General features: G+C 36.7%; 1 pseudogene; it reads right to left on the bottom strand.

Annotated features, from left to right (window-relative positions):
- LOC127635168 (nitric oxide synthase, inducible-like) overlaps positions 1-27,747 on the bottom strand; it is a 48,275-nt pseudogene that overhangs the window by 2,766 nt on the left and 17,762 nt on the right.

Here is a 27,747-nt window from a genome sequence, read left to right as displayed (position 1 = left end):
TTCTCTTAGCCCAGCATAGACCCACAGAATACACCATATCTATCCTTGCTAGATAATTTTGAAAATGACAATGGCCTGTGATCACTTTCATAACTGACAAGTTGATTATAACCTGATGTACCTTTTTAAAATAGGTGTAGTGATTTGTAATCACGCCTAACAAATCAATGATAATTTTTAATCTTGTATGGTAACTTCAAGGTTCAACTGGATATAACCGGACAATCAGGTTGCTCATAACATGTAATATCATCTATGTTGTAACCAGAGATTTTCATGTTTTGTTACATAATATCATTTAGTATGTAAATGCTTGCTTATTTACATAGAGAATGTTAATGACAACGAATGTCACGTCTCGTGCCATTTAAGATATAAAAGTTAATGATTAAACATTCACTATTTTTGAGTGTGTTTGTAAGGATCCTCCAAAAGGATCATAAAAATCAACTTTTGAAAGGTCAGCCAGTTGACCATATGACTCTGGAAAATCACTGCTGACTGGCTCAGGACACCTTTGGGGTGCGGCCAATTTCAATTCAAAATGTTCCTACCAAAGGAATAACTCTTCCCTTGATCCTTGCAACAATTTTTTTTTTTTTTTTTGGAAGAATCTCTTGCTTCCAGATCCTCAATGCCATGTATTGTCCAAGGAAAATTAGGGACACAAAATCCCAAGGAAGCCTCTCACTCTCTGCTCTACGGTTCACACCCCCAACAGGATTCGAGAGTCCTCCTTGCAGAAGGCCTCATCAACCAGACAATAATTATCCGTAGTCCAAAAAATTGATGGAATAAACGTTTGACAAATGCCAAAGAACCAAAACACCACAATGAACGCAACACCACAAGTATATCCAAGACTTTTGCTCAAAGTGCTGCTGTATTAGTTAAATAATTTGGGTAATCCGATTGCAAATTGATTTAAATGCAAAGGATAAATGATTAAGGAATTGTCAACAGACTCAAGTTTTTAATGTCACTTATTTCACAATCGATCACTATTCACCAAACAGTTTCATGTCATGTGTTAGATTAGTTTGTTTAGAATGGCAATAAACGTTATTCAAAAGATAATTTGACTGTGGTATATTTTGATAAATCTCAGTCTTTTTAAAAGATTTTGCTTCAAAGCTGTACCTAAATAGGTGTAATATAAAATTTTCCAATAAGCCATGAGTACACTAGGATCAATGGCTTGAGTTTGGGGCGGGACTATCAGTTTTGTTTGTTTACCAATGGCAGAAGAGAGCATTTGGGGAAAGCCGTTTGAAAACACGACGCTAGTGCTGCAGAAATTGAACTCTTCTGTATTAACAAAGCATTTATGGTGACTACTTGGCATAAATCTCATTTACAAAACCTATGGGAATCAAAAGAAAAACATTAAATCATTAGTTTTCCACCTCTACACTTGGTCACAGAACGGCGTTGTGAGGGGGCATGTACTTACTGATGCAAGTGCCTCAAGACGTTTACGATCCTCCTCCTGACCGGCCACTGTACAGAGTTTGCGCAGTAGACTTTGTGAAGGCGGAGTAGTGATGTCAAGGAAGTAAGTAAGAGCCTGTACCAGAGTGCAAGCAGGGATGCGTTCATCCATCTGCCACCTCTTTTCCTCTAAAGAGGACCATATAAAAATCTAAGGTTTTTGGGTACATGCATATTGTTTACAAGAGCTGCCATGATACAACTGTCATTAGTGCACGGCTCATTGTCTGACATAAAGGGCAAGATTGTTACCATGAGTAGAGTCAGAGAGGAACTCCAGGTGAAGGCTCTGGTTTGAAAGAGGGGCATCTGGTAGATGTTTCAGAATACCATCCACCAGTGTCGGAGAATTCTCAGGAAAAACCCCCACATGATCTCCTGGGGCAAAGTTCAAGGCCTCTGTATTCCCATCCATCTTCAGCTCAACCAGAATAGTAGAACGACTGAAAAAAAAAAAAAAAGGCACATTTAAAAAAAAAAAAAAAAAAGCACTGGTAAAAACGTGTGGTGTGCACAGGTCAATTTCAGTGGTAGAATCAAACCTTGACTGAATGTTCTGTAGTCTCTGCCTTCTCTTCATCTTCATAGGAAACACAGTTTTAGAGTGAAGAGCAGACAGCGCTATAACAGAACATTGTGTAAATATTATATAATGGGGCAAAAGTAGGTTAAAACCTCGAGATTGAGTTTCCTAAAACACATGGACAACTTCAGATTTCCATTTTAGGGACAATAACAGATCAGTATCTGAAATTATATAAAAAAAAATTTATATACACAATAAATACTGCATTATTTTAAACAACTCAAATGATTAAGGCTTTTATATGAACCCTGGGGATGTACCTGTAACACGGTCCAATGTGCAACTGTCATGCTGCACTCTGTATCTCATGGAGTCCCAGCCGTCAAGTGGTTGCTGAAACGCTTTCAGTTGGTTTTTAATGGTAAACTCCTCACATGCATCCTTAAGGTAGAAACAGGGATAACTAAAATTGTGATGCGTATCTCTAACAAAATATTAACTTATTGTGCTTTGCTGTGGTAAAGATGCATTTCTTTGATTCATGATTTCTAAGCCCAAAGTATAGATCAAGCTTTGAAAACAACCTTAAAAGCAGTGCAAGTCCAGGCAGAGAAAGCCTCATCCTGCCCATTCTGTTCATCTCCCTCCCCCATTGCAGTCAGACGCTTGGCCCCCAACTCAGCAAGCTTGTCATCCACGCAATGGGCAAAGGCACAGAACTGTGGGTACACACGTGATCCAAGGCCAAACACACAGTACCTGTAATATAAGACGAGGATGTCAGGGCTCCTGCTCTACAGTATAATACATATAGTGAAAATCTTCACAGTGCAAGGCTACAGACCTGACATTGTTTTTCAGGTTCTGCAAGCTGAAAAGCTGCTTTTTGAAGCTCTGAGGGAAAGAAAATATTAAAATTCACCTAAAATATTAATTTGCAGAAAAAAAACAAATCCAAGTCCAATCATAATCAAATTTCTTTGATTAAAATGCTGAATTATGCCCATACCACTCCATTTCCTGGACTTTCTCCATTGCCAAATGTACTGGTGACCACCATAAGGAGGCTCTCAGTCTCAAGTTCACTGAAATCATAGTCTTCCATACAAACAATCTGTAATAAATGAATTTTTTTTTTAATCATGTTTAGATGGTTAAAGCATTTTGCAAAAAGGATTTTAAAGTTTCAATATTCAGCATTTCTTACCCTGGATTCAAAGGCCCGGTTGAGCATGGAGTTTAGTTTTTTGGCAAAGGTCAGCGATTTCCCCGTTTCTGTGGCATAGAGAACAGTGCAGCGCACTCTCTTGCCCATAACAGCTTTGATGAGCATTTGAGAAAAACACACAGCTCTAGAGAAAGAGAATTTGAAGTTATATGACAATGGTAATTGCCATTTTTACAGTGCACTGTAATTTTGTTTTCAGAGGCGGCTGATCTGTTAGTACCTGAACAGTCCTTTGAAGCTGACCTTACGTCTCCGAAGTCCTTTCTCCTCATCTTTCCATTTGTGTGTTAGCCATGGATCAGTCTTCAAAAAACACAACCACATATGCTTAATAGGTAATTGTTAGTGGTTACAATTTCTATGTAAATGTTCATAAAATGATTTGTACATTTTCACATTTAATACAATGCAAGAAATGTTTTACAAGAATGCATTAATGAATTTTGAGCAGAAAGATTTGCTGTGTAAACATTTCATTAATAGGCTCAATCTTTGTACACAGTAGATGGGGCCCTTGTTTATTACAGCCCCAGTGGAGGGAGGAAGTACCCAATCATGTAATAAACGTCTTTATTTCCATGGACACCACTCATTGTCATATGGCTGATTATTATATCAAAAAGGTTGGTACCTGATAATAGAAGAATGGGGAGAGGACATAGTTGAGCATCTCTTGGTGGAACACAGGAGTGAGTGATCCAGACATGGGCGGCACCAGCCACACCCAATCAGCTGGACAGCCACCGCGCACACGGACTTCTGTCTCCATGTGCTGCATAAAGGACTCGCATACGGAATGGTGGTCTGTGATGGTGACCTTATTTTTCTGCACAGCAAGAAAAGACAATGTAAAGACCAAGGGATATCAAAATGGCTGTATCCCCTTTCCTAAACTGCAAATAAGTCCAAACAGTTGTTGATGCGGAAACATGGTTTTACAGATTTCCATTGACAATATATAGATCAGATACATTAACAGGGAGATGTTTGTCTGATTGAATCAATATGCAAAGTTATTGTAATTAAATTAAACCTTCCAGGACAAAACATCAGCAGAAGGATGCTTTACCTGAAAGCTATGAATCACAGCAACATTGATAGCCACGAGTGCCTGGTCTTTCCAAAGCGATGACAGCTTGCGTGTCTCCAAGCCCATTAACTGCCCAACACGCTACAGGATATAATTCAGTAAAAGCAAAAATCAGTTTCAAACTACGGTTTCAAATGATGGCTTAATTTCTGTCACAGAACGTTCTGCCAGTATCGCTCATTAACTGCCATGATGCAGTCATGACAGCGAAAGAAATCTACCTCCAAAACATTGTAGCGCTGACTGTCGCAAAAGTCTCTCACTCCTATCTCTGTGCCCATGTACCAGCCATTGAAGGGACATGCTGGGAATTCCAGACCACCAATTTCCATAAGCATGTTGGCCACTGCTGGAATTGCATACCATTTGAGGTTGAGATCTTTGAACCATTCATACCTGCACAAAAGCAAATCATTATAACAGTATAGCAACAAAAACGAAGACATTTTCTGCAGAGAAACTTGTAAAGAGCTGTAAATATTTTATTCTGAAACCTCTGTGCCATGAATTTACAGTATTATTCTTGGTGAATCTGCACTCACAAGAGTTCAATGCTATAGGGGAGTTGAATAAACTTACCCATTTAATCATTGTTTCCAGTAAAATAAACCTTCAACTTAAAATACCTCCCCATTTACCAAATTAAAATTACTTACTGTGGGTGCTCCAAGGAGACCTCCAGAATTAGTTCTGAGGGAATTTCAAAAAACTCAGGGTCCTCTCCATTCACCTGCAAGACTAGTGGAAGCACATCAAAGCGGCCATACTTTGGTTTCCATCCAAGCTGAATACACACCTATAAATGGTACAACATGAATTGAACAAATATAAGAGATTTAGCAGCTCAGGTTTTTTTATTATTTTCTCCCACAGGAGTACAAAAGTGGAAAAGGTCTATCCTACTTTAAATTAAACAATTTGTAATAGCAATCAACTGACCGCTTCATAGAGGCAAAGATTTGATTTGCAGATGCCATATTAAATTGAAAAAAATTAAATCAAATGTGTAAGGAATCACGTAATACAGATGAACCACAAATACTGTATCTGCACAAGAAACAAATGAATGTTATTGTTTTGATGAAACATTTGCACATTATCGTTTACCTGTGTAAACTCCACACCTGCTGGGTCCCCGATCACACTTCCATCCTCCATCTGATAGCCAGCATATTTTAGAAGCTGACCGTTCCAAACACGGAAATCATGATCTCCATCTGTTCTCTGGGGAAACACAGTGATGGCGGATCTGGCAAAATGCAAAACACAAGGGGTCTCAATTTTATTTTTTTTTAACACTTCAATTTCTGCATTCCAATATACTCGTTGATTAATTCTAAATACTCTGACATTAAAAAATTACTTTTAAAAGACACAAAGAACATTTTAGGTTGATAAAACATTTGTGCATTCTTTCAGGTGTAAAAGTGAAAAATTTAGTTAAATTGATCCTTTTCTCACCAACACCTATTAAATCACTTATGATTATATGGATTTAACCAGTGGAGTCTTGTGGATTACTTGCTTTTTATGGGATTTTTGGAGCTACGAATGTCTGATCACCATTCACTTGCATTTTGAGAACATACAGAGCTGAGAGTCTTCTAAAAATCTTTGTAAAATTGTACAAAGTAAATTGTGTAGTTTAATAAATTGTAATTAATAGCACTTAATAGATATAAACAAAACTATATATATTAAAATATTACTCAGTTAATGGTGCATACATTGCAAGTTTGCTGCTGCTATTAAACACAGCTTTAATGTTTTATATGACAGTTCTAGGATTGATCAAGGAGTTTTATTGTAATCACGATCAACTCAGCCTACCTCAGATTACCTCCATTAGAGGCGTACTTCAGATGAGTACACAAGGCCTGAAACATGTCTTCGGCGGTCTTGCACTTACGCGCATCGAAAACCTGCCGAACAAACAGTTTTTGTATAACTGCATACATGCAAATTATATTGCTGTCGAAATGCTATCCTTAAATCAACATCTACATGAACAAAACAGACCTGTAAATTGGCCCATTGAATCCTTCCAATACACCTTGGTGCGTTTCGCCATGCTTGTTTGGCCCCAAAAGAGAGTTCATCTGCAGTGAGTGTGTAGGATCCGGTCAGGGTGATCTCCAGTGCGACCCGATCAACTCGAGCCTGGTGTTCCATTGGATTAGGACTGCAAAGGTAAGAATGAGTCATTCACCTTAAAAATCACCCTCCAATCATTTCCATCCTAATTTGTCAAAATAGGCTACATCTTAAGTAGCCTACAATAAAAACTGAGATGTTGTTTTCAGTTTTTATTGTTTGCTATTAAGATGAGCCCAGTGGCGGTTCTAGCTTGTATGGCGCCCTGGGTGAACCCACAAACATTTACAACTATATACATATTCTTGTATATATTTTAATAAGACTCATAAATATCAAATAGTAGTAACAAAAGAAATAGAGAAAAATAAATAGAATTACACCATTACCCTATTGCCAACAACAAAAATTTAAATAATCCAATATCACAAAAACACTTAGAGAACACGATTTTTCCTAAACTGGGCACGTGATGGCTTAAACCTTTTCTTATCCATGTGTGTTGATTTGGCTCTAGAGCGTCAATAATAACCACTGTCAATCAACCAAGACTAAACAAGAACTTCCCCAGGTAGTAGCCTGCCTAGCTCACAAAAAAAAAAAAAAAAAAAAAAAAACTAGAATCAGGGCACCCACTCCGATAAGGTTAATTGACCCACACGGTGACATGATATCATTGACGTGACGTGCAAATGAGCGATAGAAAACTGATTTCACACATGTCACAGGGACAGTCTAAAACGCTTAACGTGAAAAACGCTTAACGTGGCTTACTGTACTAATACAGTGATATTGAAAGACCCAACTCAGTACACATCATATTAATAAACCATACTATGTATAAAAAAATAAGATGAGTCCAAAATATGAACGCAACGCGTTTAATTACACGTTAAGCATTTTCTTCCCATAGAAATTCATTTTTCAGAAGAAAATGCTTAACGTGTAATTAAACGCGTTGCGTTCATATTGCCGGCAATACCGCCCTGGGTGCTTGCCCATGTCGAATATACCTAAATCCGCTAGTGGATGAGGGTTTCCCAGCAGGAATTCTCACAACTACAAATTAATCACACTCTAGTATCTCCACCTCCTCGCTTACCACACATTCACATCTAATCACCTGCATGATGGCACCTGTTCATTATCAGAATACAAAGCCCGCTATCACGTTTCGTTGGATCAATTAGACAAACTTATTCTGTAACGGCTAGTGTCTGAAATTAGTGTAAAATTGAATGAATGACGTTCCTACATTTTGAATGACTTGTAGTACTGGTCGATGAAATCCACTGCTTGGGTGAGGATGTCAGAAGAGCCTGGTGTGATTTTGGGTGAGCCACGTATCAGAGATTTGGGATACATTATGGAGCCCTCACAGGTTTTAGAATTGCATGGCGTATTCTGAAATAAATACGATTTTCATGATCGTAAGCATTCAAACTTTTGTAGTAATTACATTTTGGGTCTAAACTTATCTAAAAATACCTGAACTGCTCTTTGATGCAGGGTATCTTTGTGCGTTGAGCCATCCTGATAGTTTCGCAAATGAACAGCGACTGGGCAGCGACTTATACGGTCAGCTGACCAAAGCTAGGGTGAAAAGTCAATGTGTTAATCAAAGTTAGTGACATAAATATTTGAAGAAATTCGAAATTGTGCTCACCTTAGATGGCACAGTTGCTTCGTCATTCACAATACTGGCTTGGCTTTGCTTTCCCATCCTGAGGGAAATCATATTGAATCCAATTATTAATGTCGATGGCAATAACATTCAGATATGGTGCTGTTATAACCATACATAAGTGACACAAGTCAAATAAAGAGGGAAATTGAACAAAAGTACAAATGTTTACAGGTACATTACATAAAAAAAGAAACACAAAGCACAGTTTTTACCTTGTATAATGTGTCTGTTTCGGTACATAGACAGCAGAAATGTGTTCATTAGTATCCTGGTACCTGCTTTAACATCCTTTTATGTAGTCCAGTTAAGGAAAGCACACCCCTGATTGGATCATTGCCTCCCATGTCAATTGGGTGGGAACTATAATGGAATTTATATGAACACAAAGCATATGTAAAATCAGTCACTGATACTGGAAAGGAAGGGAGTGTACTTCCCTGAACAAATTAATTACATTTAATTTACCTCTGATTAGCTTATTTGCTATATTATTTACTAGCTTACTGATAACAAAATACTTATGTTATCAGTGTTGCAGCCTAAAACAGAACATGATTTTCTGGCCATAGACAATGTAACAGCCTATATTACAACCCTTTATTATTACATAATTTTTACAGGTTTCAGCACTGTTAGCAACAAGAAACCTTATTCTAGAAAATAAGTTCAAGCAGGAAAAAAAAACATATTGTAGTGCAGGGCTCTTCAAATGGCAAATCTGACCCATTAATCATTTTTATCCTGCCCTCTGATTACCTTTATAACTTAGTAAATTAACTTATTAAAAAATCTTTATTAAGTAAATTTGTTTAGAGGCATTAGAGGCATAGTAGAGTAAAGGCATTCTTTGCCTTTAAGAACTAGAGCCTGAACCTGAACTTATTGTCAAAGTTCTGTGGCTGTGAACTCATACTTGCTCTCTTGCCAGACCTTTTCAAAGCAAGGTATAACCATTTGAATTGAATAATTAGTTATTTTAATGTTAACAAGCACACAGTATTAAAGTTGTTCAGTTTTGTTTAACATGCTAATTTGTTTGACTTGACAGTGGTAAGATCTGATAATAATACTGAGACATTTTGGCCCACCTCGAATTTTCAATTAAGTAATCTGTCCCTTTAAAAAAAGCTGAAGAGTCCTGTTATAGTGTGACTGTTGATGGGTTATTTTGATCAGTAGTGATGGCATTGAGTAGATTGTGTAGACCTACTGTTTGCCGCAAGACAATTATATAAACAGTTATGTAAGATGCGGTTTGGCATGCACATTGCCCGTTTTCCAATGATGGCAGTTAATTAACATTCTCATTGTCCAACTACCATCCACTGATACATGATCACAGTGTTTACACAGACTCGTCTATTATCAAAAAAATCTTGAAGTACTTTCCGTCAGTTTATTTTGGTTCTTGGCTCCTAGTTCCTGGTCACGCCCACAGAAATACAAGAATTCTTTGAATACACCTGTCCATTCCAGCTGGATTGTTAGGAGATGAATTTACAAAGTATTCCCATGATTTACATTTCTTTCATTTACATGACTTTAGTTAAGTGTATATTAAAATTCCCCCAAACACCAAAGAAGCAGCCCAAAACAAACAATGTTTTTGCTCAACATGTTGCAAGTAATACTTCTCACCATGACACCCTAGATTTTCATCAGTGATACCATGGGGTCTGGTGTCTTTAGAAACACAAGTATGTGGGCATAAGTTTAGAAAACATTAAATTAGAATTCATGTTTTTTTATGTTATATTAGCTGACTCCCTTTAAGACTAGACAACATTCCACAGTGTCAAACAAAAGTGACTTCACCCATATGTGGCAAGGCAATGGATGACTGATCCTGTGAGAAGTGCATTGACAGGACTCATAAGAATCATTGTTGTTATGATAAAAATCTGCAGCTTACAGGATGGAATTATTTCCTTGAGTTATTTATACACTTTTTAAGGAAAGCTACTTTTAAAACAAACCAGACAAACCTTTTGAGAAATCTCCATTTCCTTTTACCTTTAGTGCAGGGTATAAAATCATGCAGATACGGGTCAGGAGCTTCAGTTAATGTTCACATTAACCATCAGAATGGGGAAAAATGTGATCTCAATGATTTGGAGCATGGCATGATGTGCCAATTGGTCTGGTTTGAGTATTTCTGTAACTGCTGATGTCCTGGGATTTTCACACACAACAGTCTCTAGAATTTACTACGAATTGTGCCAAAAGCAAAAAACATCCAGTGAGAGGCAGTTCTGTGAATTTTAAAGGTATTTTAAAGCCTTATTTCTACTGTATCTAGTAATATACATCTATAAAATTGCTGTTTATTTAATATAGCTTCACTGGATGTTCCTGTTGCTGACAGCACAATGCACACGTGTTTGTAGCCTGCTTTGCATTGCTTATTCTTATTCTTATATGTTCTTCTTTTTATCTTTTGTAATTTTACAGCGGGTTTCTGTTTTTTTCGTTTTGTACTGTTTCATATGTGTGTATTTTACCTGTTGCTGCAGGCGCCTAGCTCGAGTCAGTGTTAGTAGCCTGCTAGCTTTTTTATCATTGCTTATATATCTATTTTCAGCCTTTAATCCTTAACATCTGCCATTTTTCAACGAGCATCAGGTTTTTTCCCCGCATTATTCTCTCATCACGATTTAACTGCGTGCATTTTCCATGTGCATCTGCTTTATATTTTATCACGATTAAACTGTGTGCATTTTTCAGCACGCACCCATTTTCTCCTCTGTGTTACACTGATTATTGCATCGATCTCAAAGCATCGCTAATCAAGAACATCCAACAACAAACAATTGCATGACGGATTCACATCAATTTCAAACCCTAACCGCTCAGGAACAACCAACAACAACAAACAGCTGTGGTAAGTCATGGCATCCGCTCATGTTATTTCTTCCTGCATTGAATGTCACATGTTTACAATAGCCTCTTCCATCAGCAGTGTGGGATTCACATGTGATCAATGTAAGGAATTAGTCTGGCTGATGGAGAAGTTTAATGAGTTAGAGACACGCATCCGAACGCTAGTGGAGGTCAGTGAGAAAAAGAAGCCAGTAGATAATGTTTTGGATGCGGGTAGAACAGCGAGCAACACACACACTGTGGTTCAGCAGGGCGTTTGGGTGACGTTTTCGGTGCCATACTCGCTAAGCAAAGCGACACCACTCTCCCGTTCCTGTTAGGGTTTCCAATCGATTCTCCCCAATCAGTGATGCACCCACTGAGAATCATGTTGAAAGAGCCCTTTTTATTGGTGATCACTATTCTTAAATGCATTTCGGGTGCCAGAGCGTCTGACATCAAATTTAAAAGTGCTGGCTAATGTTAAATGTAGATTTTCTAAAATTGATATTCATGTCGGCACTAATGATGTCCGGCTTCTCCAGTTGGAGATCACTAGAGATAATGTTAAAGAGGTGTGTGAATTTGCAAAAACGTTGTCAGACACTGTAATATGCTCTGGTCACCTCCCTGATCGTTTTGGTGATGAGGTTTATAGTAGATTAGTGTCACTGAATTGCTGGATGTCTGAGTGGTGTCTGGAGAATAGAATAGGATATATAGACAATTGGAAGAGTTTTTGGGGTAGACCTGACCTGCTAAAGAGAGACAGACTCCATCCCTCCAGTGAAGGTGTCACTCTCCTCTCTAGTAATTTGGCTCATAGTCTTAATAATGATAGTATTTGACTAATTGGGGCATAGGTCAGGAAGGAGACAAACTGGTTTGCTAGCTGCTTTGAGACGTCTGTCTCAAATTTGATTAAGGTCAAACTTGAACAAAAAACGAATTAAAGATAAACATCTTATGAAGATAGGGCTACTAAACATTAGATCTCTTTCTACCAAAGCACTAATTGTAAATTAAATTATTACAGATCATAGTTTGGATGCATTCTGTTTGACAGAAACCTGATTTAAATCAGGTTATTGTTATAAACATGAGCCCCTTCTGAAGGATCAAGGAGGAGGTGTTGCTTCAATTTACAGTGAAGTTTTTGGTGTTACTCAGAAGACAGGATATAAATTTAAGTCTTTTGAACTAATAATGCTTAATGTGACACATTACTTGATAAATAAAAAAACTCAGTCATCTTTAATCTTGCTACAGATCACCCGAGCCTTATTCTGATTTCCTTGGTGAATTTGCACATTTTTGATCAGATTTTGTAGTTACTGTAGATAGAGTTTTAATTGTTGGTGACTTCAACATTCACATAGATAATGAAAAATGACAAATTGGGATTAGCATTTATCGATATTCTCAACTCTCTTGGAGTCAGACAAAATGTAAAAAGACCAACTCATCACCATAATCATATGCTAGATTTAATTCTGTCATATGGAGTTGATGTTGATAATATAGAACTTCTGCAGCAGAGCAATGACATCTCGGATAATTACCTCATCTCTTGTATGCTGCAATCAGATAATGTTACTCAATCTACACAATGCTATTGTTCAAGTAGAACTATTCTTTCGACCACTAAAGATAGCTTCACTAATAATCTTCCAGATCTATCTCATACACCGAGAGTAAACCCCAAAGCCTAGAAGAACTTGATGAAATAACAGAAAATATAAATAGTCATCTCTAGCACTCTTGATAGTGTGCAAGCCCTGCAACATGGTACAATGATCACACTCATGCTCTTAAGAGAGCAGCTTGGAAAATGGAGCACAAGTGGAAGAATACAAAATTAGAAGTAGTTTGCAGTGCATGGAAGGATAGTGTCTGTAGCTACAGACAGGCACTAAAAGCTGCCAGGTCAGCATACAGTATTTTAGTAAACTCATAGAAAATAACCACAACAATCCAAGGTGTTTATTCAGAACTGTGGCTAAATTGATTAAGAATAAAGCTTCAACAGGACAAGATATTCTGTCGCAGCACAAGAGTAATGACTTCATGAATTTCTTTACTGAGAAAATTAAAATAATCCGAAATAAAATTGGAATTATGCAATCATCTGTCATGGCACTTCAGAAAACAGTGTCTCATAATTTTCTTCATGTGCAACTTCAATCCTTCGCTATCATAGGTCATGAAGAGCTAACAAAACGTATCGAAACATCAAAAGCCACAACATGTTTGTTAGATCCAATACCAACTATGGTATTGGTATTTACTGTAATTTCAGAACCTCTTTTTAATATTATTATCTCCTCGCTATCCTTAGGACATGTCCCAAGAAACTTTAAAATGGCAGTTATCAAACCGCTTATTAAGAAGCAACAACTTGATACTGGAGAACTGGCTAATTATAGACTAATTTAAAATCTTCCATTTATGTCGAAAATACTAGAAAAGGTAGTATCCTCCCAAATATGTTCATTTCTACAGAGAAATTGTATATATGAACAATTTCAGTCAGGATTTAGGCCTCATCACTGTACAGAGACTGCACTTATTAGAGTTACAAATGACTTGCTCTTATCATCTGAGCACAGCTGTATTTCACTTCAAGTGCTTTTAGATTTTAGTGCTTCATTTGACCCGATACATCATGACATTCTCTTGAATAGGCTGGAGAATTATGTTGGTATTTGTGGATATGCATTAGTATGGTTTAGGTCCTATTTAGCAGACCGCTACCACTTTGTCTATGTAAATTAGGAATTGTCAAACCAAACAAAAGTAAAGTATGGAGTGCCACAGGTATCATTTTTAGGGCCTCTGCTTTTCTACTTGTATATGCTTGCCCTGGGAGATATTCTCAGGAATCGTGGAATAAGTTTCCACTGTTATGCCGATGATGCCCAACTTTATATGTCTTCCAAACCTGATGAGATTTCACAATTCTCCAAATTAGCAGAGTGTGTCAATGAAATAAAAATTGGATGGCCAGAAATTTCCTTCAACTCAATTCCGACAAAACAGAGGTACTAATTAGTGGACCAAAAACTTCTAAAAATAAGCAGTTCAAAAATTATTTGACTCTTGATGGGTGTACTGTTAAATCATCTTCAAAAGCAAAGAACTTAGGTGTTATATTTGATACCAATGTGTCCTTTGAAAATCCAATTACCAATGTTTGTAGAACAGCATACTTCCACCTAAGAAATATTGCAACATTACAACACATGCTCTCTGTTGCTGATGCCGAAAAACTAATTAATGTGTTCATGACCTCAAGACTGGTGTAAGATGCAGAAGAATTTAAACAACATATATCTGGATCTAGGAAAAAAAACAGCCTTTCAGTTTGGAATGTTTCACCATCATAAATCAAATGGCCCAGGCGTCCTAATTGGTCAGAAAGGCCCCTCTGCAACCTGATCTTTCACACACAGTTAAAGCAGACTTCTCTTTTGTAAGGTTACAGGGACCATTAAGAACTCTAAGACATTTCATCTTAATCTAGCATTGCTAGATAATGCTGAAAATCACTTTGAACTGTGATAACATTTGTACCTAACAAATTAAGGATTATAGACTGATGGAACTCTTTAAAATGTGTGTAGCAATGTGCAATCACCTATAATTGATAAATAGAATCTTTAATTTTGTATGATTTATCTAATTTTACTAAGAATGGTAACTATAAGATTTAACTTGATAAAATGCAATGATGTGTAAAACCAATATGATTTTGTAACCAGAGATTTTCATGTTTTATTACCTACATGTATAACATTCATAAAAACATGTCATGTTTAGTATGTAAATATTTGTTTGTGTATGAAGAAAAATCTGATGGCAATGAATATCATGTATCTTGTACCATTCTCAAGATAGAAAAGATCATGATTAAATATGGACTATTTTGAGTCTGAAACAAAGGACCATAACTCCGCTGTCGGAAAAGACAGCCCGGTTTACCATGTGACTCTGAAAAGTCACTTCTGTTTGGCGCAGGACACCTTTGGGGTATGCGGCCAATCTCAGTTCAAATAGTTCCAAACAGGAAGAACTCGCTCTCTTGACTCTTCGTCCTCTTGCTCTCCTTCGGCCTGCACGTGCTTCGTCTGGTCGCTCCGCTGATGACCAGGTCCTCCCATGTGAGATCCAAGGGAACTCGGGACTCGACGTCCCGAGGAAGAGTGAGAAGGCCTCGCTTCACTGCTAAAATCATCAGTCATACAGACTGAGATCACACAGAGATCAAAACATCGATGGAACAAACTTTCGACCAAGAACCAAGCAACATAAAGGATGCCAGGACACGCAAGTAACACATCCAATATTGTGCTCAAAGTGCTGGTGAATTGAATATTTTGGGTAATCCGATAGCAAATCGATGTAGACTCAAAGAAGGATGAAATGGTTCTTAAGGCATTGTCAATAGACTCCATAGAGTTCATCTTCAATGTACTGATCAGTTATTTCACATTCTGTCACTTCTGTCACTACTCACCAACCTGTCTCATGTATATATCTGTGTTAGATTAGATTAGTTTAGAATAGTAATAAAGTTTGTCTGTATTCAATGACGATTTGACTGTGATATATTTTGATAAATAATCTCATCCCTGTAATACAACTAATTCCCCTATACATTTCATTACCTAATATGGTACAACAAGGACAGTTTAATCTAGTCCATAGCTCACATATTTCGAGACCCTAAATTTAGCATGTGTGCAAATTACCCTACATACAATGGTGGTAAAATACCCATTTTAACTGATTGAGTCCACATCTCTAAATTCTATATGTAAATACCCTATACTCGCTACCTGTTAAATGTCATATTCATTTTAAAATTCTGTTAACTCCGTAGAAAGCTTTGAATGGTCTAGCTCCACAGTACTTAAGTGACCTTCTACCACGCTATATTCCATCACGTTCATTACGATCGCAAAATTCTGACCTGTTAATAGTTCCTAGAATATCAACATCCACAAAAGGATGTAGATCCTTTTCATATTTGTCTCTTAAACTATAGAATAGTCTCCCTAACCCTATTCGAGATGCAGACACACTCCCTCAGTTTAAGTCTAGACTAAAGACTCATCTATTTAGCCAGGCATGCACCTAATTTATCCTCCAACCCACAATTAGGCTACTTTAGTTAGGTCTGCCAGAACCAGAAACATTGGTCGTGATTTATAACTCTGCAATAAATTGAATGGCATCTATGCTAATTATATTTTATTTGTTTCCCTGTCTCAACCTTGGGACTCCTATCCTGAGGTCACCAGAACCGGCTGGATCCAGCGCCATTCCTGCTTTGTGTTCGACTCCTCTGCTACATGCCGCTGTGTGATGATGACGACTAAATGCAGTCGGTGCCAGCCAAACATCACTTCAGTCTATTACGATGGACTTCAGAGGATGAACTGATGCTCCAGCCATAAGACATGGGATACTTCATATACCATTGCCTGAACCTTGGATTTAGGATAGACCTCACCGAAATTACTGGCCAGGTTGAACTGCGATGCACCTCACTGATCTCTGCCTGCATCACCTTGGTGTACTGATGGACTACACTCTTGAAATGGAATACATAGACTATCATGAACATGGACAATTGCATCTTTGTGAACTTCTGCAGTTAATACAGGATGGATTTCAAAGACATTAGTCATTAATCTTACTGTTCATACAAAATCTTTGTTTAAACACTGACCCTTAACACTTAGTTGAATCATTTTAAACCATGACTTGCACTATACTGTACATAAGTATTATTGGCATTATATTAGTGATGTTAGCCAGAGGGGAACTGGCCCCCACAGTGAGTCTGGTTTCTCCCAAGGTTATTTTTCTCCATTAACCAACATCTTATGGAGTTTTGTGTTCCTTGCCACAGTCGCCTCCGTCTTGCTCACTGGGGTTATAAACACAATTATTATTTAATTACTTATTTTTAAACACTTTGCATTTTATCAAACTATGACTCAATAACAATTATGACTCTTAGACATTATAGACAATACAGTTTTATCTTCTGTTAATGCCTGATCTTCTGTAAAACTGTGTGTTGCGAAAAGCACTATACAAATAAAAATTACTTGACTTGACTTGACTTTGAGAGTCAACAGAGAATGGCCAGACTGGTTCGACTGGGTCGAACTGACAAAGTCTAGGGTAACTCCGATAACCGCTCTGTACAATTGTGGTGAGACGAATATCCATTGTCAGGTTGGCGCTTGTTTGGTGGCACAAAGGAGACCTACACAATATTTGGCAGGTGGTTTTAATGTTGTGGCTGATCGGTGTGTGTGTGTGTGTGTGTGTGTGTGTGTGTGTGTGTATGTATGTGTATATATATATATATATATATAATTAGTTACTGTATAGTGTGTGTGTGTGTGTTTCAACTGATCACAATATATAGTCAGGACATTAATAATGTGAAAAATTACTATTAAAATTAAAAAAAAAAAAAAAAAAAAACATTTCAGAACTTCCTAAACTACTTCAAAGATTTCTCATCTAGCTAGCATTCTTTCAAAGGTGTTAGAAAAGATGCTACTAGATAGACTCAGTGGGCTCATTTACACCACGGAAAATCAATTTGGCTTTAAGTCTCAACACAGTACTGATCTATGCATCTATGCATTGAAAGAAGCTGTTGAATCCTATAGGAGGCAGGGCTCTACAATGTTTATTGGGTTTATTGATGCGTCCAAGGCATTTGATAGAGTAAATCATCAGAAGCTTTTTACTAAACTTATGCTTAGGGGTGTGCCGGGATGCATCATACATATACTGGCTTACTGGTATGCAAAACAAAGCATGCAGGTTAAATGGGGAAATCGCTTATCGTCACCATTTAGTGTAAGGAATGGAGTACGGCAGGGGGCTTTTGTCTCCGGCACTGTTTAACTTATATATGGATAATCTCTCAAAGCAGTTGGGGATATGTAAGACGGGATGTGTAATAGGGAACACTCTGTTAAACCACCTGATGTACGCAGATGATTTAGTTGTTATGTCCCCCAGTACTGTTGGGTTCCAGCAGTTGTTGGATATATGCTCCAAGTATGGGGGTGAGTTTGATGTACAAGTACAATGCAAGGAAGAGTGTTGTGTTGGTTTGTAGGACTAGAGAAGATCAGAAGCTGCACTTTCCTATGTTTTACCTGTCAGGGCAATGTATCTGTGTATCTAACTGTACAAAATATCTTGGGCATATCATTACTGACAAGATGGAAGATGATGCTGACATGTATAGGCAAAGACAAATGTTGTATGTACAAGCGAACATGTTAGTCAGGAAATTTCATTACTGCTCTGATGATATGAAAGTGCACTTGTTTCGTGCTTACTGTACCCCTATGTATGCTGCCCCATTATGGGTCAACTACAGAAAGGAGACCATGCGTAAACTGCAGGTAGCATATAATGATTGTCTGAGGATACTGCTGAAGAAGCCCAGGAGCAGCAGTGCAAGTAAGCTTGTTTGTGACTTGAGGCTAAGCTGTTTACAGGCCCTCTTGAGGAACCTAATGTTTAAGTTTATGGGTCGACTTGATGAGTCAAGAAACTATATTATAGTAAGGCTCACAATTCCCAGGTGTAGCTCGGTCCGATATCAATCACACCTATGGAAGCATTGGTATGAGTGCCTTTTAAGATTTTTGTGAAAAAGGGTGTAATGTATATGTTTATGTAATTATTTTTTTATTTTTTATTTTTTTTCTCTCTCTCTCTTTTTTTTGTGATGTATGTCCTGTTGTTGGGCCTAGAGCCTGTAATAAAGTTTAAAGTCATCAAAAAATCCTCCACATGCAGCAATGACAGCTTTGCAGATCCTTGACATTCTAGATGTCAGATTGTCCAGATACTCAGGTGAAATTTCACCCCACACTTCCTGTAGGACTTGCCACAGATGTGTCTGTCTTGTCTGGTACTTCTCATGCAACTTACAGTCTATCTGATCCCACAAAAGTTCAATGGGTTAAGATCCATAACACTTATCTGTTCAATGTCTGTGTCTTTGACCACTCTAAACTTTCCTCTTTTTTTCTGATTCAAAAGTGGCTTTTTCTTTGCAATTCTTCCCATAAGACCTGCACCCCTGAGTCTTCTCTTTACTGTTGTACATGAAACTGGTGTTGAGCAGGTAGAATTCAATGAAGCTGTCAGCTGAGGACATGTGAGGTGTCTATTTCTCAAACTATAGACTCTGATGTATTTATCCTCTTGATTATTTGTACATCTGGCCTTTCGCATCTCTTTCTGTCATTGTTAGAGCCAGTTGTCCTTTGTTTTTGAAGACTGTAGTGCACACCTTTTTATGAAATCTTCAGTTTTTTGGAAATTTCAAGCATTGTATAGCCTTCATTCATCAAAACAATGACTGTCTGACAAGTTTCTAGAGAAAAGTGTTTCTTCTTTAGCCATTTTTGACCTAATATTGACCTGAAGACACTCCAGGCCAATATTACTGTGGCAATTCAAAAACAAAGACAATGTTAAGCTTCATTTAACAAACCAAATAGCTTTCAACTGTGTTTGATATAATGACAAGGGATTTTCTAGTACCTAATTAGCAATTTAGCATGATTACTCAAGGATAATGTGTTGGAGTGATGGCTGCTGGAAATGGGGCCTGTCTAGATTTAATCAACAATTAATTTTTTCAAATAGTGATGGTGCTGTTTTTTACATCAATAATGTCCTGACTATACTTTGTGATCAGTTGAATGACACTTTGATGAATTAAAGTACCAATTTCCTTCCAAAATGGAGGTGAAATTGTTAAAATGATTCCAAACGTTTGGCCACCAGTGTATTTATATAAATGGCTCACTGATATATTGATTTGGAGCACTGCAAGGAATAAATGGTTACTATTGTGTCTGTGTGGGTCTAATGTGTCAGCTGCTCTGTTCACTTTTCATTTGCAATAAAGAGCTGAATATGAAAAGTATCCAACATCTTAATCTAATATCCTATTTTGAGATAATTATGAACTGATAATCTGACTTCCTTTAAGACTAGACAACTTTCCACATTGTGAAACAAAAGTGACTTCACCCATATGTGGCAAGTCAATGGATGACTGATCCTGTGAGAAGTGCATTGTTATAACTTCATAACAATCATTGTTGTTATGATAACAATCTGCAGCTTACAATAAGGATGGAATGATTTCCTTGAGTTATTTATACACATAGCAACCTACTTTTAAAACAAACCAGACAAACCTTTTGGGGAATCTCCATTTCCTTTTACCTGTTACCCAAAAGGCATTTTTGGACCATGCAAGAAGTTTAATTCCATGAAAATTAAACCTTCAGGAAGTATTTTATGCCAGTGCATGAGGATGTAGATCAGCTAATAATAAAGTGTTGGTATGGCCATTGTGCTCTTTGGCCCAGTAGACATTTAAGTTGATATTGATTTCAGATTCCACACTTCTCTTTTTCTTTTGCCACAATAATTCACAAGAAAACGGCTTATGAAAGTATTACTATGGATTGGTTATATATTTTTTACGTAGTGCCAAATGAGAAATACAGTATTTTCAATAGCCATATAAAAGCATTGTCTAGATTAAATTTAAAATGTATTAATATTAATATAGTTACAGTGATGACATTACAAATGATTAGAAAATAAGTTTAGAATGTTAAAATATTTTTAGCTGGATGTGGAAATCTGTGCAAAAAAGGAACAGTATCTGAAATGTATTTTGTTTCCCAATAAATAAGTAGCTAAGTAAGTAAGTAAATTGTCTCGTCGATCCTTCTCAGGCAGGTAGTTATTTATTCTTTCCATACTTAGTATTCTATTTTACAAACTGCTTATCAAAACAATCGAATCTGTTTCAGTTTCTCATTAACTCAGTAAATATATTTTTTTTCTTGAATTATATAATGATTGTCCCATAGTTCATAATTCTGTGCAAAAAAGGAACTTACATGAACTGCTGTATCCTTCTTTGAAATAAAGTGATTAATCAAGCTCGTCTTGTTTACAATCAAGTATGAGAGACTTCTATATAAACACTTATATAACACTAGTGACAGGGGTTTGGACTACAGTTGCAGTAACTGGTATGTTATGAAACTTAATGGTTCAGAAGACAATGAAACTGTACAGGATTCTGCATAAAAACTAATTTACAGTAAATAGCGTTGTTTATGCTGTTATTAATAATCTTGAATTTTTAAAAAAACATATATATAAAAAACTTGTATCCTTCCTTATTGTCAAACTATTGCTGTCTGGTATGTACACACACACACACACACACACACAAACCACATGGGTCAAAGCAGAGTAACATGAAGGGGAGGCCACACATGGATAAGATTTAAACAAACAATATTATTTATTTTAAAGTCAAAGGAATAAAATCCAAATAAGAAAAAGTAACAAAAACAAAATAAAAAAATTCTCAAAATTCAACTGGAAAACAAATCAAGATGCTGGTGAGGGGAGGCAAAAACTCTTTTTTTTATCAGGACTTTTTATCAGCCTGCTCAATCCAGGACTCATCAGATAACTCATTGTATCTTTTCCTAGACTCCTCCCTGGAAAATAGGCTATGCTATCTGGTGTATATTATAAATTTACAGTGCCCCTATAAATGTTACAATGGTTATTAGTGTTACGTTCCCGTGTTGTCTGCCCCGTGTTTTCTGTTTCACATGTCACTTATCCCGTTCCATGTCACGTTTTCCTTGTTGTCCGCTCCGTGTTTCACTTGTCTTTGTCTAAAGAACTACAATTCCCACAATTCCTGGCCTCCCTCACTGCCTGCACTCATCAGTGTTTCACCTGTGTCTCGTTTAGTCTTCATTGTGTCTGTGTATTTAAACCCTGTTGTTTTCCTTTTCCTTTGTCGTTCGTTGTATCGTTTCATGTCGTGCCTATGCCCCTGTTTCCGGCCCTTCGTGAATGTTCTACCAGCTGTGTGTTCTTTTGTGTTAGAGTTAGTTTTTCCCATCGTGGACTTTTCTTTGTGTTTGCTTATTTGTTATTTATAATTAAAACTGCATTTGGATCCAAACCACCCGTCTGCCTTCTCCTGCTTCCCACACACATAACAATTAGATACTTCTTGTTTTCATTAACAATGTCTTTTAAATGTTCATTTCTCATGTAGGCCATACAGCTATCATGATCACGTGTAAAATTGGTGTGTTCGTTTTAAATGTTTTGCCACCCACATTTGAAACCATGTGTCAAATTCTGGCACTACCATATGTTAAAGGAGTGGTTTCAGGGATGGACTGGGACTAAAATGTGGCCCTGGACTTTCTGGCACAGAGCGGTCCAGCAAACTCAGCCAGCCGACACGTGGGTCATTCCACAAAATCGGTGCCTTTTCAACTTATTTTTCAAAAATGTTATTGGTAATATAATATAAGTTTAATAATAATTATTATTTTTATATCCATGAAATGAAGACAGTTTAAAATGAAAAGAAATTGTGCCATCTCAGGCTATGTAACTTCTTATTTTATGACTATTTAACTACCTCATGTTTTTATATTTTTGTCATCCCAGTTACAGATACAAGCGTTACTATATACTATAGTTTTAATTGGAACAATGTAATAGTTTTCACATATATGAGCAGTATTTTAGTCCCTCTTTTCACTGGGATTGTTTCAAATTTTGGATTTTTTATTTTTTTCAATCATATATTTGTTATTCAGATGACCAAGAAGATCCTAATTTTGGAGGGTGATCACATTTCAATTAAGAAAAATATATATTTTTACAAGAGAGATATTAAAAGAAGGGCCTTGTCCAAAATACAATATAGTTAAAGTTACAATGGAAAGATCTGGAAGGCCATCACAATTATCAGTTTTAAATTTTTAAGAAATTAATGACAGCAACAGGATTGATGTCATAGTAACAGGACTGACCAGAGTAACAGGGATGACAGGAGGACACACATTCTTTGGCATAAAATGCACATATTTTTTCACATAATATTGTAAAGTTTTATCTTTTTAGAATTGAATTATATTGTTTTGCACTTACTTGGCAGTTGTATTAGTGAAGCACATTACATTTCTAAGAGATCTAATGTTTTAAGGGTATTGTAATTAGACCCATGCGTCCATCTGTGTGAGTATGTCCCCTCACAGAACTTAAAAATTACTGATCTGGTTCAATTATTAGGCAAGGACGATGATCTGATCTTGGTCTTCCTATGATCATCTGAAACCAGACCAAGATCTTCATGCTGAAATTTGGTTTCACTTTCTTGAACATTGCGAGGGTCTGCAGTCACCTTACTGCTCTTGTTCGTAATTGCACTTACATGGATGCATTACTGACAATGAGTTATGGACAATATTGTTTTATTGAGACTGATCATCTTATCCCAGTCATTAACATGTTAAAACCAACTGGCAGCATTAAAACCAAACAACAACAGCCAGCACGGAACCAACATTTCACCAAAGGCAATCAGATAAAAAACTGGTAGCTTATGGGAATCATAACATTTTTGTAGCTGTTAAAAGAGAATAAGAACAGCCATACAAACTTCACATCACATATCAAAGTGAAAAACCTTGTTTTCACATTGAAGGAGGGAACAAATTTCAAAACTTACAATGTAAACATAATATTTTGTAGCAATTAAAACAAACTGAGAATTGTCATTCAAAACAGACTGAGAACAGCTACACAAATGCTCTCTGTCTCTCCTCCATTTCTGCTTCTCCCATTCAAGGTATTTTTCCCTTCCTTTAGGATCTGCATCTCGGCGAACGCAACAGAGCCGTTGTTTTTCTGCTGCACTTGGCATACTACTATCATCTGTAAAAGTGTATTATAGTGCAAATATAAAAATAAAATATAAATCAACACAACAATGTTAAAACTATTTAAATATTTAATACTTCAATTACCAGATGCATGTTCCAACAATACTAATACTAACAAAACTAACTAAAAATGTAGCTGATGCTCATATGCCACCCACACTGAATGATATAGGAATTAGCTCAATAATACACCCAGGATGACCTTTAAAAATATTTGTATTTTACACAGATAAACATTATAAACAGTGTGGCTACGGTGAGGTTACCTAACCCTAACCTAACCTATTACCCACGTCAAAACCCGTTACTCTGGAAAAGTAACAGGGCTGACAGTAACAGGTTTGACGATTTAAAGCTAATTTGCTAATTGCTAGCTAATAGATCAAGTTCACAATAGCACATGTTGTACACTTTGAAAGGATATTACTTGTAGATATTGATTATATTAAGTTAAATAAATCATTGTTTAAATTTATACTATAAAATAATAACAGTTTTGACATTGCATGATGTCCCCCCTCAGTCAAACCTCATAAATCATCACACATAGAACATTATAGAAGAGAGAGAGGAACTTAATTGTGTATTAAATGTTGGAACTGTTGGTTAAGAGATTATGTAAATTCCTGGAAGTGATGTCACTGGAATGTACCATTATTTTACAATGTTTTTGTTGAGGGCAACAGAGCTGACATGAAATCAGGGGACACTGATAAAATTATTGATATTTTATAAAAAATAACATATACTTATGCCAAAACATTGCTTAACAATGAGACTATTCTTAGAACAATGTGCAAATATGATTTCTTTATCATTTTTGCCTTCAATTTGCAAATTAAAAGTCCTGCTGAAAAAGAACAAGCATAGCGACAGGCCAAAAACCATACCCGTATCAGCATAAATGCAATTTTAATTATTTAAAATAATATTTAATTGACTTTGATTTAATTTAATATAATAATTGCTCATATTTTCACTCTTTGTGAGTTTGTGGTGTCTTTATATCTGCAGTGTTTTAATTCCTTCCCCAGAATATTCTTGAGAAAAAGCAAAAAGCCCTGTGCTTTGACAAGCGCTGTTTCTGCTTTCCTTTAAACAAGGTGTGACAAGGAGGAGGGTGTGGCCATGAGGATGCATGCCCAGCCCTGAGTTGCCTAATCAAGTGGCAGGGCCTGCGTGTTCGCACAAACCACAATTCTTTGCGTCAACAGAAATGTCTAAAAAATGATGCCAATTTGCCCTTAAATATGATGTTCAAATGCAAGGAATTTGAATTCCCAAGTTGAAGTACCAAATGGGTGCAGGGTATATAATATGTATAATTATAGTAATATATAATTAAAATAAAGTATTAGACTAAAAGTACACCTGTGAAATCAATGTTCTTTTCTTTTTACATTATTATAACTCTCCTACATTTTACCTCATATATTCCCTTCCAGAGGGACTTTGTTCACTTCTCACTCAAAGCGCTCGCCCTTGTTAAAGAGTGGCGTGATTGTCCTACGAAGGCCGTCTCGTTTAAACCAGGCTTGTTTAAAGGAGGATGCTCGGTATACTGCAGGCTTCAAAGGACGCGTCCCATCTAGCACGCAGCCTTCTGTTTAAGAGCGCTCCAAACACAGCACGCTGAGGACATCTGCTGGTCACAGGCTTGTTAATGCAGTGGGAAGACTCGAGATCAAAATCAGCTACAACGACACAACGCATTGAAAATGTACTGCCTTGTAAATAAACAGGAATAAACATATCTGAATCTTTGCAGAGTATGTAAACCTTTAAATATATAAGACTTTTTTATGATTACTGTTTTAAACTGGTATTTTTACTGATTTAAATACCAAACAATATTGGTTGTTTTTATATTCTAAAAAAACACTTTGTTTTGAATAAACATTTTAAAAATATTTATGCTTTGATTGTGCAGTAAAAATTTTAAAACTAAATATTATGATAATTTCAGACAGTGCAGGACTCAAACTCTAATAATCAGAATTAGAATGAGCTTTATTTCCTAGTATGCTTACACATATAAGGAATTTGTCAGTGCACAAACAATACAACAAGACAGAGATAATAAAAAAAGCGAATAGAAAATATAAGTATATGTAGAAATAAATAATAATACTATATATATATACAAATATGTTTCTCACTTCAGGTCCGGTGAGATGGTAGTGCCCAGGAACCTGAATGACTCCACTGCTGCCACTTTGCTGTTCAGAATGGTGAGTGGGGTCGATGCTGGTGTGTTCCTCCTAATGTCCACTATCCTCGCCACCATTTTGAGCATGTTGATCTCCAGGTTGTTTTGACTGCATCAGACAGCCAGCTGTTCAATCTCCCTTCTGTATGCAGACTCATCGTCATCCTGGATGAGGCCGAAGACAGTAGTGTCATTTGCAAACTTCAGGAGCTTGACAAGAGGGGTCCTTGGCGGTGCAGTTATTTGTGTACAGGGAGAAGAGTAGTGGGGAGAGCGCACATCCCTGTAATAAATAGATGTTATAAGGCCAGCTCTTTTCAGTTTGGTCATAACAGTGGAAAAGGTGAGTGGACATGATTAATTTTATGGTCATGATGTCCACCTATATTATTAGAGCTGTCGCTTTGTTTGCATTTAATTTGTAAATAAAAAAATAACTGTTCCTCTGAAGATCATTTTGAGATATTTCAAAGTGCTTAAAGGGATATTCACCCAAAAATGTAAATCCTATGATTCACTTTGAATCTCCAAATCCACATAAAGGGAGCATAAAAGTAATCTATACGACTCCAGTGATTCAATACATGTGTTCAGGAGCAATATGATAGGTGTGGGTGAGAAACAGATCATGGTTTAAGTCATTTTTTTTTTTTATCATAAATTTCCTTCTCTGCCCAGTAGGGATCGATATGTATTAAAACTGTAATCGAAGAAGAAGGATGGGAAAGTGAACCTGAAGTGGAGATTGACTGAGCAGGGAGGATAATTTATAGTAAAAAAGGATATGTATTAAACCAGTGCAGACGTCTGGAGGACTTTTATGTTGCCCTTAAATGGATTGTTGGAGCTTCAGAATTTTGGCACCCATTCACTTGCATTGTGAAGACATACAGAGCTGAAATATTATTTTAAAAAATCTTAATTTATGTTCAGTAGATGAAAGAAAGTCATACATATCTGGGATGGCATGACGGTGAGTAAATGGTGAACTATCCCTTTAAATGCACTTAATCGCATGAGAGTCGTTTGAGTATTGTAATTTAGTTTCTAACTCACCTGACAAAAATATAAGACAAAAATAGGCCGGGGCTGCATTTCCCAAAAGCCTCCTAAGCTTAAGTTGATTGTTGAGACCATATTAGGTGCCAGTGGTTCTACGATCTACAGTACTTAGGCTTACGATGCTTTTGGGAAATGCAGCCCAGGATAGTACATATTCTTATAATGTTTTACATTTTGCCTATTCATTTATTCTATGCAGTTCTGCCACTGTCAATGCCAGCATCCGATGCAGTCTCCTGCCCTCATATACCAACATCTGCTGTGCCCTCTCAACACCATAAAACTTCTGTACTCCAAGTCTCCAACCATCTGTAAAATCATTGTTCCCTGTACCATTGCCTTACAAACAAATTACAAATTGCCTTACACATCGCCCTGTCCTTATTCAGAATAAGTTGTCATGCAAATGTTGACAGTGCTTCTTATATGTCAAAATAATGTTTAAGATGGTCACAATTTTAAATATAGCATCTAAACAAAGTGCCTTCTTGTAAATAAATCTTAAATAATTATTTTAATAACTGTAATTCGTCTATAAGGCATTTCTATGATTTGTTTAAATGACTGCTTTATCGTAGCATTTTTTGTGAACGCTTTATATGTTTTGAAATGGTATTATTGCTGAGTATAAATAGGAACTGTGTTTT

Source organism: Xyrauchen texanus, chromosome 4 (assembly GCF_025860055.1).
Source record: "Xyrauchen texanus isolate HMW12.3.18 chromosome 4, RBS_HiC_50CHRs, whole genome shotgun sequence".
NCBI classification, from domain to species: domain Eukaryota; kingdom Metazoa; phylum Chordata; class Actinopteri; order Cypriniformes; family Catostomidae; genus Xyrauchen; species Xyrauchen texanus.
The sequence above is the reverse complement of the archived record's forward strand: the minus strand, read 5'-3'. Positions and strand labels throughout refer to the sequence as shown.